Source organism: Octodon degus, unplaced genomic scaffold (assembly GCF_000260255.1).
Source record: "Octodon degus isolate 3935 unplaced genomic scaffold, OctDeg1.0 scaffold00015, whole genome shotgun sequence".
NCBI lineage: Eukaryota > Metazoa > Chordata > Mammalia > Rodentia > Octodontidae > Octodon > Octodon degus.
In genome coordinates this window covers 23,149,348-23,162,464 of record NW_004524591.1, presented here as the reverse complement: position 1 = coordinate 23,162,464, position 13,117 = coordinate 23,149,348, and the positions used below count along the sequence as shown (strand labels likewise).

The 13,117-nt window shown below is 42.0% G+C and overlaps 1 pseudogene; it reads left to right on the top strand.

Moving 5' to 3' along the window:
* LOC105741521 overlaps positions 1-1,127 on the top strand; it is a 6,215-nt pseudogene extending 5,088 nt beyond the window's left edge.
* Positions 1,128-13,117: the final 11,990 nt, after the last annotated feature.

The window sequence follows — 13,117 nt, the reverse complement described above, 5'->3', positions numbered from 1 at the left end:
TATATATATATATATATATATTAGTATGTTTGGTAGCTTACTCCCTTCTACTCATGGATGCTGTTGAGGAAGCTGCATCAGTCTCTCTTTTGACTGCCGTCACATCTGAGTCAGTCTCCTAAGGAGCCTGCATGGCTGCAGGAGCTCTTCATTGGAGGGCTGGGCTTTGAAACAACTGATGAAAGTCTGAGAAGCCACGTTAAGCATTGGGAACACTCAGACTGTGTGATAATGAGAGAGCCAAGCAACAGGCACTCCAGGCCCTTTGGATTTATCATTTAGGCCACCATGGAGGGGGTGGATGCAGCCAGGAATGCAAGGCCACAGAAGACAGATGGAAGAGTTGTGGCAACAATAAGAGCCATCTCAAGAGAAGATTCTCAAAGACCACTTAACTGTGAAGAAGATCTTTATTGGTAGCATCAAAGAAGGTACTTAACACTTATAAGATTGTTTTGAACAGTATGGAAAAAATTGAAGTGATTGAAATCATAACTGACCAAGGTAGTAGAAAGAAGGAAATTGCTTTTATAACTTTGATGACCATGATTCTGTGAATCGGATTGTCATTAAGAAATACCATGCTAGACTGGACATGGTGGTGCACACCTGTAATCCCAGCACTTGGGAGGCTGTAGACTCTGTACTAAATACATTTTTTAAAAAAGAAAAAGAAATACCATACCATGAATGGTCACAACTGTGAAATGAAAAAAGCCCTGTCAAAGCAGGAGATGACTAGAGCTTCATCTATTAAAAAGGTTGAAGTGATTCTGAAAATTTTGATGATGGTCATGGAGGTGGTTTTGGTGACAATAATAATTTTGGTCTTCCTGAAAATGTCAGTGGTCAAGATGGTTTTGGTGGCAGCCATGTTGGAGGCGAATATGGTGGTGGTAGGGATGGCTAAAATAGATTTAATAATGATGGAAGCAGTTTTGGAGATGGTGGGAGCTACAGTGATTTTGGCAATCACCACTATCAGTCTTCAATGTTGGACTCATGAAGGGAGGAGAAGCTCTGGGCCTCATGGTGGTGACAGCAAATACTTTTCCAAATCACAAAATCAAAGTGGTTATGGCAATTCTAGTGGCAACACTAGCTGTGACAGTGGCAGGAGGTTTTAAATACTGCCAGGAAACAAAGCTTAGCAGGAGAAGGAGAGCCAGAGAAGTGACAGGGAAGCTACAGGTCACAAAAGATTTGTGAACTCAGCCAAGCACAGAAGTGGCAAGCCCCCACTGCTACAAAAAAAAGATGTATTTTAGACACTACTCATGTATATGGGGTAAAAAGCCTCAAGGATTATATTTGTGGCTAATTATATAACAAATTATTTTAATTTCTGTTCTGCAGAAAGTGTAAAGCATTCCAACAAAGGATTTTAACATAGGCTTTTTGCACACATACCGTTGATCACTAAACATAATAGTCTGATTGTGATTCTGAATAAGTGTGTCTTTAAAAAAAAAAAAAGAATATCATCTCACCCCAGAAAGAATGGCTATCATAAAGAAATCAACTAACAACAAATACTGAAGAGGCTGCTGGGAAAAAGGAACCCTTCTCCACTGCTGGTGGGAATGTAACCTGGTACAACCATTATGGAAATCAGTGTAGAGACTCCTCAAAAAACTAGGACTGGAAATCCCATTCAATCCAGCTATTTCCCTGCTGGGAATTTTCCCAAAATAACTGAAAACATCATATCATAGTGCTATATGTGAACCTATGTTTATAGCAGCACAATTTGTCATAGCCAAATCCTGGAAGCATCAAAATGCCCATCACCTGAGGAATGGTTGAAAAGATGTGGTATTTTTATACAATGGAGTATTACTTGGCTATAGAGAAAGACAAACTAGAAGCCTTCATAGGTAAAGGATGCAACTTGCAGTATACTCAAAAGTAAAATAAACCAGACCCATATGTGTAAATATCACATTGTCTCCCTAGTGTAAGAACCCAAAAGAAAAAATAAAACCTGAAAAGTATAAAAGATACGTTTAAACAGAAAGAAACAGAACTTAAGGATTAAACAAGAAAAAGGAGAAAAGAGGAAAAATGGGGCAAAAACATATAAGCATGTATACAAGATGGATGAGGTGAGGGCCGGGGAGATGGCTCAGTAGAATAAGCACTTCCCTGGCAAATGCATGGGCCTGAGTTCAATCCCTGGTTCCACCAAAAAAAAAAAAAAAAAAAAAAAGGATGAAGTGATTGTACTAAGAATTTCCATCAGTTTTATGAAAATAGCAGTTAATGTGTAGAATTCTCACCTTGACTAACTCTGTATGCAAATAACTGCAACTACATTGAGGACAGCAATGTGTAATACAAAAACTGTGCTTGATCTTACCTGTTTTGAAACCATTTTATTGCTATTTTATCTTTTTTCTCATTAAAATGAATAAAAAGAAAAAAAATTTAAAAAAAAAGCTATGCTTGAAAGACCTGTCATCTTGGTCTTCTAAATGTGTGCCATTTCTGATGTCATATTATTACTATCCTCTCTTTAAAGTAAATTTTTTAGAAAAAGGTAAAGGAAAAAGACAAGAGCAAAATTTAAGTTACTTGAAAGCATGCAGTAATATTCAATCATATGTCCTACCTTGCATAACTATATCTGATAATCTGAGCAACAGATTTGATGATTAAAAATAGATAATATATCATTCATTGTTAGTCAGCTATTCTTGTTTTGAAAATCTGTAATATATGTATTATATGTTACCCTGATTCTGTATCTGTTTTTGTTTTTTGTTTTTTTGCTTTTGTTTTTACTCTTCAAAATAAAAGAAAATTATAATAAAAGAAGGGAAAACTTAGCAGTCACAGGTTTTGTTGTAATTGTTGTTTTTTAATAGTAGTTTCATGAAAAGTAGAGTTATAGAGCTATGATAGGACAAAAGGGAAGGAGCTAGAAGGGAGAAAATTGCCTATTCCTCTTCCTCTCTGCCTCTGTGTCTTCAGAGAAAAGGAGGACCCTTTCTGCCCCATGGAGAGTGGGTACCTCACAGAAGGTCCTCTTCAGGGACAGATCGGAAACACATGCTCAAAAGAACAAGAGTGGAGATCGCCCTGCACATGCAGCTTCTCAGATTCCTTCAGCTTGGAATATTCAGCATGCCAGGGTGTCAGACTTGGGGGTGGTATGTCTTAAACCCAATCTCCCTTTATAAGGTGGTTTTCTATTAGACAAGTTACTGAACTCCCTAAATCTCTGATTTCTTATTTATGAAATTACACCATAATAATGGTGCCTATCCAATAGTATAGCTATTGGATAGTATAAAGAACTGTTTACTCTTGGCATGTAATAAATGTTACATATACATCATTAATATTGTTGTTTGTCCATTTCTTTGAAGAGTTTTCTTTGAGACCCGAATATTGAAAAAAACTTTGCCCTTTTAATGTGGTTTAAGAGTACAGTCACACTGATCCAACCTACTAGGAAGACCTGGGGTGGCAGAAGGAGCGCCAAACAGCTGCTGGCTGCCTTTGGATGCCTGCAGCCCCCAGAGCACCAGATGGGGAGCCAGAACCAGATGTCCTGATTTTGTTCCTTGATGGTTTCAGCCTCTTCCCTGACGCAGAACAACTGCCCCTGCCCATCTGTGTCCTCCAGCCCGCTCCTTTTCTTCTGTTAGTAAGGTTTTGCATCTCATTGCCTGCCAAACTATTTATGCACATTGCATCAGCTCAAGGTCCCTTATCCTCTAGGGACCAGGCCTTCACAGGCCTAAAACCTGCCTCAGGTTTGAATTTGCTGTGACTTTTCCTTCCTATTCTGAGGAATGTGGGATCATGGGTTTCTAGTAAATTCTCAAATTGTTCTGTGTAACTGAGGTGAGAAAACTGTCATTATTCTTTTGTTTTTCTAATTTTTCTAAATCAAATGTAGCTCTAAGCTTCTCCTTACCACTGGCAGCACAAGTCCAAGTTTAGTCATGTTTTGTGGCTTCCTCTCCAAGGCAGGCTTTCCTTCTTCCCATGGGAACAAAAACCCACTGCTGAAGCAAATCAAGAAACCTGGCGAGAAGACCGCATCGGCATCAAGGCATCCTGTTCACTTTGTTGGTTCTGCTCCTTCTGCAACTCTGGGTGCCTGTTGTCCTGTGGTGCTTTTGCCCCTTCTGCAGAAGTCTTCACTGGTGTCTTTGGGCTTCATCAGTGACCTCCAGACCTCAGCCTCTACCAGTGACCCTTGTGGTACTATGAGCCTGGCATACTAGAACTACGTAGATTCCACAGCCTTGTCTTTTTCTCAGCTTTGGGGTCCAGTACTCTATGTTGGATAATTCTTTGTTCTTTCTTTCAAATGTCAGTCTTTTTTCCTTCCTGCCACTGGGCTATCTGGCTCCTTTGCTTGGTCAAAATCTTTTAAAACAATAGCCTACTGGATAGAGATGGTTTCCACAGTAAAGTAAGTTTTCTTCCTCCCCGCTAACCCTTTTTTCCCCTTTCCTTTTTTTTTTTTTTTTCTTTCCTACCCCTATACAGGAAATTTGTTAACCAGAACCTGGAAGTAAAGGGAAGCTGGAGACTTTAAGACCTTTCTGAAAGATCATTGGGTGGTGTCAGGAGGGTGGGAGGAGCCCATTCCTTTTATTCTGATTTAGGGCAAGGGATTGACATGAATTAATTTCCCAACAACTGGATCAGTCAGTCTTTCATTTTTCATTAATGTAACAAACAGATAAATCAACTTCTAACAAAGAAAGATTTATTTTGGATCATGGTATCGTCATCACTTTTCTCATCAGTGAGAAAACCACAATGCCTGACATCTATAAGTTAAAGGACAAGAGATTAATTTAGGCTATGGTTATAGTCCATGGTTGGCTATCTCCAGTGGAAGATAGCTGTTCACACCATGATGACCAGGGAGCAGAGGGTGACGAGAGGAGCTGGAAAGTGAGAGAGAGCCTTCCAGAACACTCGCCTAGTGACCTGCCTCTCCAACCAGATCCTCCCCCCAACCCTCCCACTCACCGCAACAGAAAGTCAGCTATAAATCCCTCCACCTTGAGTGTGTGAGTCCTTTGGAGAATCTTCCTGATCTAGGTCAGAACAATGATTGCAGAAGTCTCAGGCCATGCTTCCTTGGGCCTACAGCAACATCAAATATCATAGTAGATGAGCATGGCAGGAAAGGCATGTTCCCTTCACAGCACACAGGGAGAAAAGAGAGAATCAGAGGCCAGTCTCTCACAACCTCCCCCCAGGAGCTTCCCTACTGATCTGCATTCCTTCTTCCACTTTCCAGTAATGCCGCGGCTGGGGCCCAAGCTTTCCACACGCGAGCCAATGGGGATCCTGCAGTCCACATCCAGCAGTCACTTAAACTGCTATGGACACATAGAGCTGCTGGGAATTTAGAGAGGTGGCCGTCACACTGTCTGAAGCTGCAAAAGAAAGACGTCCAAGAGTAGAACATGCAAACATCAAGGGTTAGGCATGGAGATCTCTTGACTGCTGCACCCCAGGGCTCCACACTTGCAAGCCCCAAAATATCTCTCACATTTTTGGACTGCCAAGTAGAGCAACAGAAGACAAGGCCCTGCCTTCAAAAACATGACCACTGGGGTCAGCGGCACAAGCACCTGCTTGGCAAGTGCAGAATCCTGAGTTGCACTCCCAGTACCAAAAAAGAAATAAACGTGTAACCATCTGACAGAAAGAACAGCGGAACACACATGAATCAGCTAAGGAAAGTTACAAGCCAGCATACCAGTGGAAGTTCATTGTGTGGTTCAGGCTAAATACCGGAGGAATTCAGAAAAAGCAAAAATGATTATAGACTAGAGTTACCGAACAGCTTAATGAAGCAAGTGGCATCAAAGTATGATCTTAATGAAAAAGTGAAGCTAGGGAATGGAAGGGGGGTGTCTTATGATGAAGGGGTACATTTTGATAACCTCCACAGTTTAAAAAAAGTTATCAAAGGAAACCAAAAGAAAGCTGAGCAGGATGAACAAGATCAGCAAGGTGCACTCCAGAAGGAATGACTCACATTAAAAATCAAATGATAGGGCCAAGGAGATAGCTCAGCAGCATAAGTGCCTGCCTGGCAAGTACTAGGTCCCGAGACTGATCCCCAGGACCAAGAATAAGATACAAATTAATAAATATTGACAATAAAGGAACCCTTTTACAATGTTGGTGGGAATGTAAACTGCTACAACTACTATGAAAATCAGTATGGAAGCTCCTCAAAAACCTAGAACTAGAAATTCCACTTAACCCAGCTATTTTCCTTCTAGATACCTTCCCCCAAAGACATCATACTGCAATGATATATGCATGTCTATGTTTGTAGCAGCACAATTCACGATAGCAAAATCTTGGAAATACCCTATATATTCTCCAACAGATGAATGGACAAAGAAACTGTGGCCATTATACACACTGGAGTACTACTCTGCTGTAAAGAAGGACAAACTTGAGGTATTTATAGATAAATAGATGGACTTTGAGACCATAATATTAAGAAAAGTAAATCACACACACAAGCCTAAGTATTAAATGGTCTCTTATATGAAAAATACAAAATATAAAGAGCAAAATAAAAAATAGGTAATAGGAAACAGGGTGATCTTTTTCAAATGAGAAGGGGAACCAGAGATGGAGGAAGGGGTAGGAGGATTAAAGAAGAAATAGAAATAGAGCTTTTGCAAGTGGAAAAGGGACCAGGGAATGGAATGAATAGGGGGTACCAGTAGGAGGGCTGAGGACAAGGAAAGAATTACATAAGCTGTGCAGGCACCAACTTTCAATGACGACTGAGTCATTATGGCAGACATGTACTAAAATTAAAGATTAGGAAACAGATAAAAATAAATAGCAAAATAAAAGATGAACAATAGAAAGTAGAGCAAGAGATAGCTCTTTTGCCAATGGGGAAAGAACCAAGCCATGTAGGGAGGGGAGGAAAAAGAGTTAAGATGTGTTACGTACAAGTACAAACTCCAAACATGGAATGCAATCATCATCTAGTGCAAGCGTGTACTCAAAAAAAAGAAAGAAAGAAAGTGCTTCCAAATACTCTCAATCTCCGAAAGCATATCCAAAAAGCACCACTTGAGAGGAAATCAAATCAAACATGTATTAACAAAAAAAAAAAAAGGAAAAAATTAATGTCTTGATTTGTTGACATTCCTGGAGTCCTAGGTCCAGCCACTTTCCCCAAAAACCAAGCAGAAGCACAGGAAAGGGATGTAATACTATATTGCCACTGGGAAGACAGGGGGATAGAGCATTTACAGTGCTGTCTCCCGGGCTACTGACATGGGCTTTAGGTTTATTAAACAGAGAAAGAATTAGTATGGGGCAAGAGGTATGCATACCTAAGCACTCCTTCTTTCTCTGCTTCTTCCTTTATTCCCTCAAATACTACTAGTTAGCCCAAGTGCTTACGTCTTAGTTCAGTGCTTTCAACTGTCACAGGAAAGCTTCTAGAGAAATCCAATAGAAAGGCAGAAAAAAATCAGTCTCTAATAACTAACAATAGCTTTAACAACTCGACAGGAGGCCATTACATACTTGCTCCTAAATTCTGAGGTCTAACTGTCTCATTGGACCAGCCCCTTTTTGTTTTGGAGTTGTGTTCTATACCATTCAATACCAGTCCTCATAATTGAGTTTTTATCTTCTGACAGCCCAGACCCCGTTCATCACACGTGAAAATACCAGGAGAAAAATCTATTTTCTCTTTTCCTGCCCTCCTATGCAACAGTCAGAGTTCCTTGCATTTCTCTGATGTCCCAGTGGAAGTAAATGTTACGGGTTTTGAACAAGATCTGAGGTTGCCGTTTTAAAATGAGGAGACATAAACTGAAATGCTGTTAACTCCGCCAGCTGTAAGAGGCTAACAGCACAAGGCGCTGGGCCTTTGCTACTTAAAGGCTGCAAGTCACTCGTCTACGAAACAGCAACGTCAAAGTGTTCTCATAGGGACTATAGAAATTCTCGCGTTTTGACATTTTTATCGGAACTGTCATCATTTTCTTGGGTTTTCATTTCTGTATCTCCTGGATGCAGGGAGTTACAGAGTAGGTCCTGCCCAGCAGACCCCTGAGACGCTTACATCGTGTCCCCGGCCCCATTCAGAATTCCGAAGAAAAGAAGGTGTATCTAAGTCCTTGCCCCAAACCCCACCCCTCTGGAAAACACTGCTTTGTGGTGATTTGACGCTTCTCATTGGCAGGTTTGTCGGTCAGTACCAGCGGTCTTTTTTTTTTTTTTTTTTTTTTGAAGGGTCTACAGGGTGTTCAGGGTCTCACTACTAGACTGAACTCGTAGTGATCCACCTATATAGCCTCCCAAGAGCTGGAATTTCAGTGTGTACCACCATGTCCAGTCTCTTCTCCCTTTCAGGGGATCCCTGGAGTGGGCGGCCTGGGGATCAGACCTACTGGCCACTGAGCCTGCTTGTTGGCACGTTAATCCCTGAGCTATTTGGCTGGCCTCTCCGTGGTCTAAGTAGTCTTTTATCATTAAGAAGAATTCAGAGGGGACTCTGGGGAGATGGCTCAGTGGAATAAGCGCTTCCCTGGCAAGAGCAAGGGCCTGAATTCAAACCCAGTTCCAACAACAACAAAAGAGTTCCGAGTAATCTGCCTCCTCTCCGTAATTTTGCTAGCAGGTGATAAACTACTAAGTAAGCAACCCACAGACACCATTTGCAAAGCCAGTACAATGGTATCCTTCAACCAGCACTTCACTGAACCATTTACTACAAGGCAAACACAAAAAATGTGCTGTTAGCAGGATCAGACCCACACTTGAATGGTGGCGGAGACAGAATTCTCCATTAATTGTGGGGCCCTGAAATGGTGTTCTACAGCTGTTAAGAATCGAGTTTAGTAATTTTAAAATTCATTCACTAAAACAAATAAAGTCCATAAAATCCTACCAATCAACCACATGTCTTAAACACATTTCACCTTTCAGTCTAACCCTTCTTATGCTAATTAAACAGTCCTCTGGCACTGTTTCAATTTAGACACAATCCCCAAGAAATCTGCCGTGCTCTTTCTACAGAGTAGGTTCTGGAAGGGTGAGCCTATGTCTGCTCTTGCTCTGTCTTCTTTCTCAGGAAGCTGCCAGCTTCAGCTATCCTGACCCTCATTAATATTCTGCCCTTCAAATGCAGCGTCAATTTCTCTAATCCCTGCAATAGGACATCTACTAATTGTCACCTTCTGGCTGTGGGCATGGATGGATTTGCAATGAGCTGCCTGCCTGACCTTGGGAACTGCAATGCAGATTTGCAAGGCAGGATCCAGAGTGTGATCCTGACCTGCCTCTGAACACAAGAACACTGACAAGATCTCCAGGATATAAGGCTATGCTCTGCCCCTAGGCCCCCAGTGTGTCTCCAACTCCCTGAGTTCCCCAGTCACTTGCAAAAGGGAGGTCTGACCCAGAGAGCCCATGAACTTGTACACCAGTGCTTTAGCACAAGTCCCTCTCCCCTTAAAACCTAACCCCAATTGTTATGCGCAAGGGCTCCCTCTCCAAAGATGCAGGACTTTGTACTCTTATCACGTCCAGACTGGAGTCCATCTAGCTTATGCTATTAATAGCCAGGGCCGTGCCACCAGCCATCAGCTTATTAAAAATGTATAGCCATAGCCACTGCCTTAGTTAAGCTACAAACATCGCTCATCTGCATGATTAGCTTTTACCTTCCTGATTAGAAAGTTTCATCCTGTCACAAAACCTACCCTTTCTGAATGAATGGGTCTTTTAAAGAGAGCCAGATTATCTGAAATGAATCCTAAACTAAAATGAAACAACAGCAAAAACAAAAACCTATTTTCTTTATGGACTGAGAAGAAAGGAACCTAAAAAAATGTTTTAAAGTTCAACTCTGTTCTTGCTGAAAGAACACAAAATAGCTGTGGCTATTGAGTGGAGACTTGGAAGTAAGAAGTACGAAGGACCCAGTAGCTTTTAAGGAGATATTAGTTAATAAACTTGCATTTGTTTTTGTTTTTGAGACAAGGTCTTACTATGTAGTTCAGACTGGCCTTGAACTTATTAGGTAGCCCAGGATGGCCTCAAACCCACAGCAATCGTCCTGCCTCAGTCTCCCCAGTGCTGGGATTACAGGCATGTGCCACCACACCAGGTTAAATTTGAAGTTTTATCTTGAGTAATTTGGAGTAAACACTAAGTGGATTTTCACAAGAGAGGGATAAGAGGTTTTGACTTTTAACAAATATCCTCGGGGGCTGGTGAGATGGCTCAGTGGTCTAAAGCACCTACTTAGAACAAACTTAGCAAAGCACAGGGACCGCGGTTCAATCCCTCAGCACCACATGCCAGCCAGCCCCGCCCCCTGGTGGGCTGAGCTGGCCACACACACACAAATAAATAAATAAAAATTTAAAAACAAAAAACAAATATCCTCCTCCCAAGGGAGCATGCATAGGAAACAGAAAGTGGGTCCACAAAGGCCCGTCAGTGGTCCAGGAACAAGATGGTGGTGGCCGCACAGGGGCAGCGGCATAGTGAGGGAGAAGAGTGGGCAGATTCAGATTTTCAAAAGATGACGGCCCCATCATCTCCTGTAGGTCTCTCTTGCGTTTCACCCTAAAGGAAGCCTTATTTGGCCACCTATTTAGGACAGCAGCCCACCAACCTGACTTCATCCCTTGGTCACTTCATTTTTCTCCATTTCTCCATTCTTCATTTTTCTCCATTTTTCTCCAGAGTTCTCATCAACTCTGACATGCTTTCCCATATGCAAGCAAGTACTTTGGTGTCTTTTCTTCTCTGTACCTCTCATACTTAGAACTCCAGGCACATAATAGGTGCTTGATAAATACTTCTAGAATGAGTGAGTAGGTTGAGCAGAAACAAGTGGGCAGAATATCATCCATGTGTGGGATAGGAGGGAGACAGGGCCTGAGACGAGCTGGCAAGGGGCAAAGGAAGGCCCCAGGGCTCTGGGTAGTTTAATGGAGCATATCCAATGCCACTCAAGGGACAGGTTTGCGGATGATAAGTCTGAGGGACACTTGTCTCTCAAATACAGAAAATCAACAGGGACAATAGGAGATACAGAGAGGTCTCTGAGCTACAGAAAGAGATTTTGCAGGCTTTGGAGTCTTTATTCATTTTTAAAAACAGTTTATTGTGTATCTGATTTGTTCCAGACATTATACCAGGCGTGGTAGATACTAAGATAAGCAAACTGAGGTCATGTAAATAAGCAACATTACTTATGAGATTATACTACCACATTTGATAATAATCGGTATTAGTAGGGACAAAGCAGCATAGGAAGAAAACATTCTCACAGACTTTAGAAGTAGAAACTGGTAGCGGTACAGTATGTACCTAAAAGCCTGAACCTTATATATCTGCAACTCAGCAATTTTCCTTCTCGATATTTGCTCACTGGTCATAAGCACAAGACTTGCCATTCATTCACTAAGAGAACAAAGTTGTCCCTGCTGTGTATGACTAGCTTGTGCACCAAGCAGACATGCAGGAGGAAGGCATGTGAGCCCTGTCGAGATATAGCTGCAGAAATGCCAGAGTCGACCTGGTCTTTTATTCATGAATGAGGGACACTGGCTCCCTGCTCCAGTTATTTATCTCTACATTATTCATACTTTCTAGCTTAACACAATGAGTATATCCCATGCATCTGTAGGTTATGAATCTGGGCAAGGCATGATGGGGTGATTCTTCTGCTCCACATGGCACTAACTGGTGTCCTTTGTGATACTGAGTTGGTATCTGGACCCACCTTGAGCATCCCAGATGGCTTCACTGATACACCTGACACCTTGGTAGAAAGAACTATCAGGCTGCTCAGCTAGGTTCTTTCTTTCTTTCTTTCTGTCTGTCACACACACACACACACACACACACACACACCCCTTTGAGATTCTCCATTGCTGGCTCAAGGCTCTAAGAAACCAGAACAGAAGATACTAGTCCATTAGAGACAAGTCATAAAATTACATACTATCATTTTGGTCATATGCTAAAGATAAAAAATTAACAGATCACTAAGAGCTCCCACCCTCCAACAGAAAGAATACCAATGAAATTGTAGCTTTCTTTAACCTGACACATTCTGAAGTTCAAGATTCCTGGGAGGGAAAGACCTATGTACATTATTTTCCTTCTCTTCTGTGTGGGTCAATTCCTCTATGTAAGTGTCCTGCCAAATAAAAACTTCTCCAGCTCTTTCTCCACAGAAAATGAAGCTTTTAGAGAGCCAACAGGACCTCTTGTGACGTCAGTAATATGCATGTGCACCACAGCCAAAGCCATCTGGCTCCAGTGAGATGTTCATTTGGCTCTGCTGGGAAGACCCAATCAAAGCTGTTCTTTTCCAAAAGTATGGTTCAGCCAAGAGAGTGGAATTTCTCCTGATCAGTTGTTACTCAGTCACCAGTGACGACTGACCACTGTTGTAGGAATCCCCTCCAGGTTCTCATCTTGGTCCAAGAAGTCAATATTTGTAACCCCAAAAATGCATTATTGGAATCCCACCAAGTTAATTCCAATCTACCACTCCCAGTGCAAACCACAGTGAAAGTAAAGACACTAAAACATATTGATAATTATTGGGGAGCCAAGGGGCCATAAGTCCAGCCACAAAGATAGATTTCAGGAACAAAGAGAGAGACCCAGGGCTGCCCCTGGGTTTTATTCAGCCTAGAAGGAGGACTGGCTTGAGGAAGAGAATTATGGGATTGTGGGAAGTAGGTGATTACTGTGAGCTGGGCTAGGTGGGTGGTCTGCATTTACCTCTGTCATATGCAGAAAGAGTAATTTGCATTATGTTATTGAGATAGTATCTAATGTTTTGAGGGTCTGGTGCTTCAGCTCTGATGTGTAATCTTTCAAGCCCCAGGAAATCATAGCCTCTATCTTGAGGCTCCATCCCAGCTGACAGCATGGAGCACTGGCTCTTCATCCTGTCTTGACCCAGCTCATATTGGCATGTTGGAGAGCAGCAGGTGTGGCTTATCAGGGAAATGACCGGCACTGAGAAAAGACAAGACGGGGACTCCTTCTTTGTCTTTAGACTTCTTTATTCTCTGGCCTTCCTCCCTCCTCTCCTAACCCCCTTCTTATATCC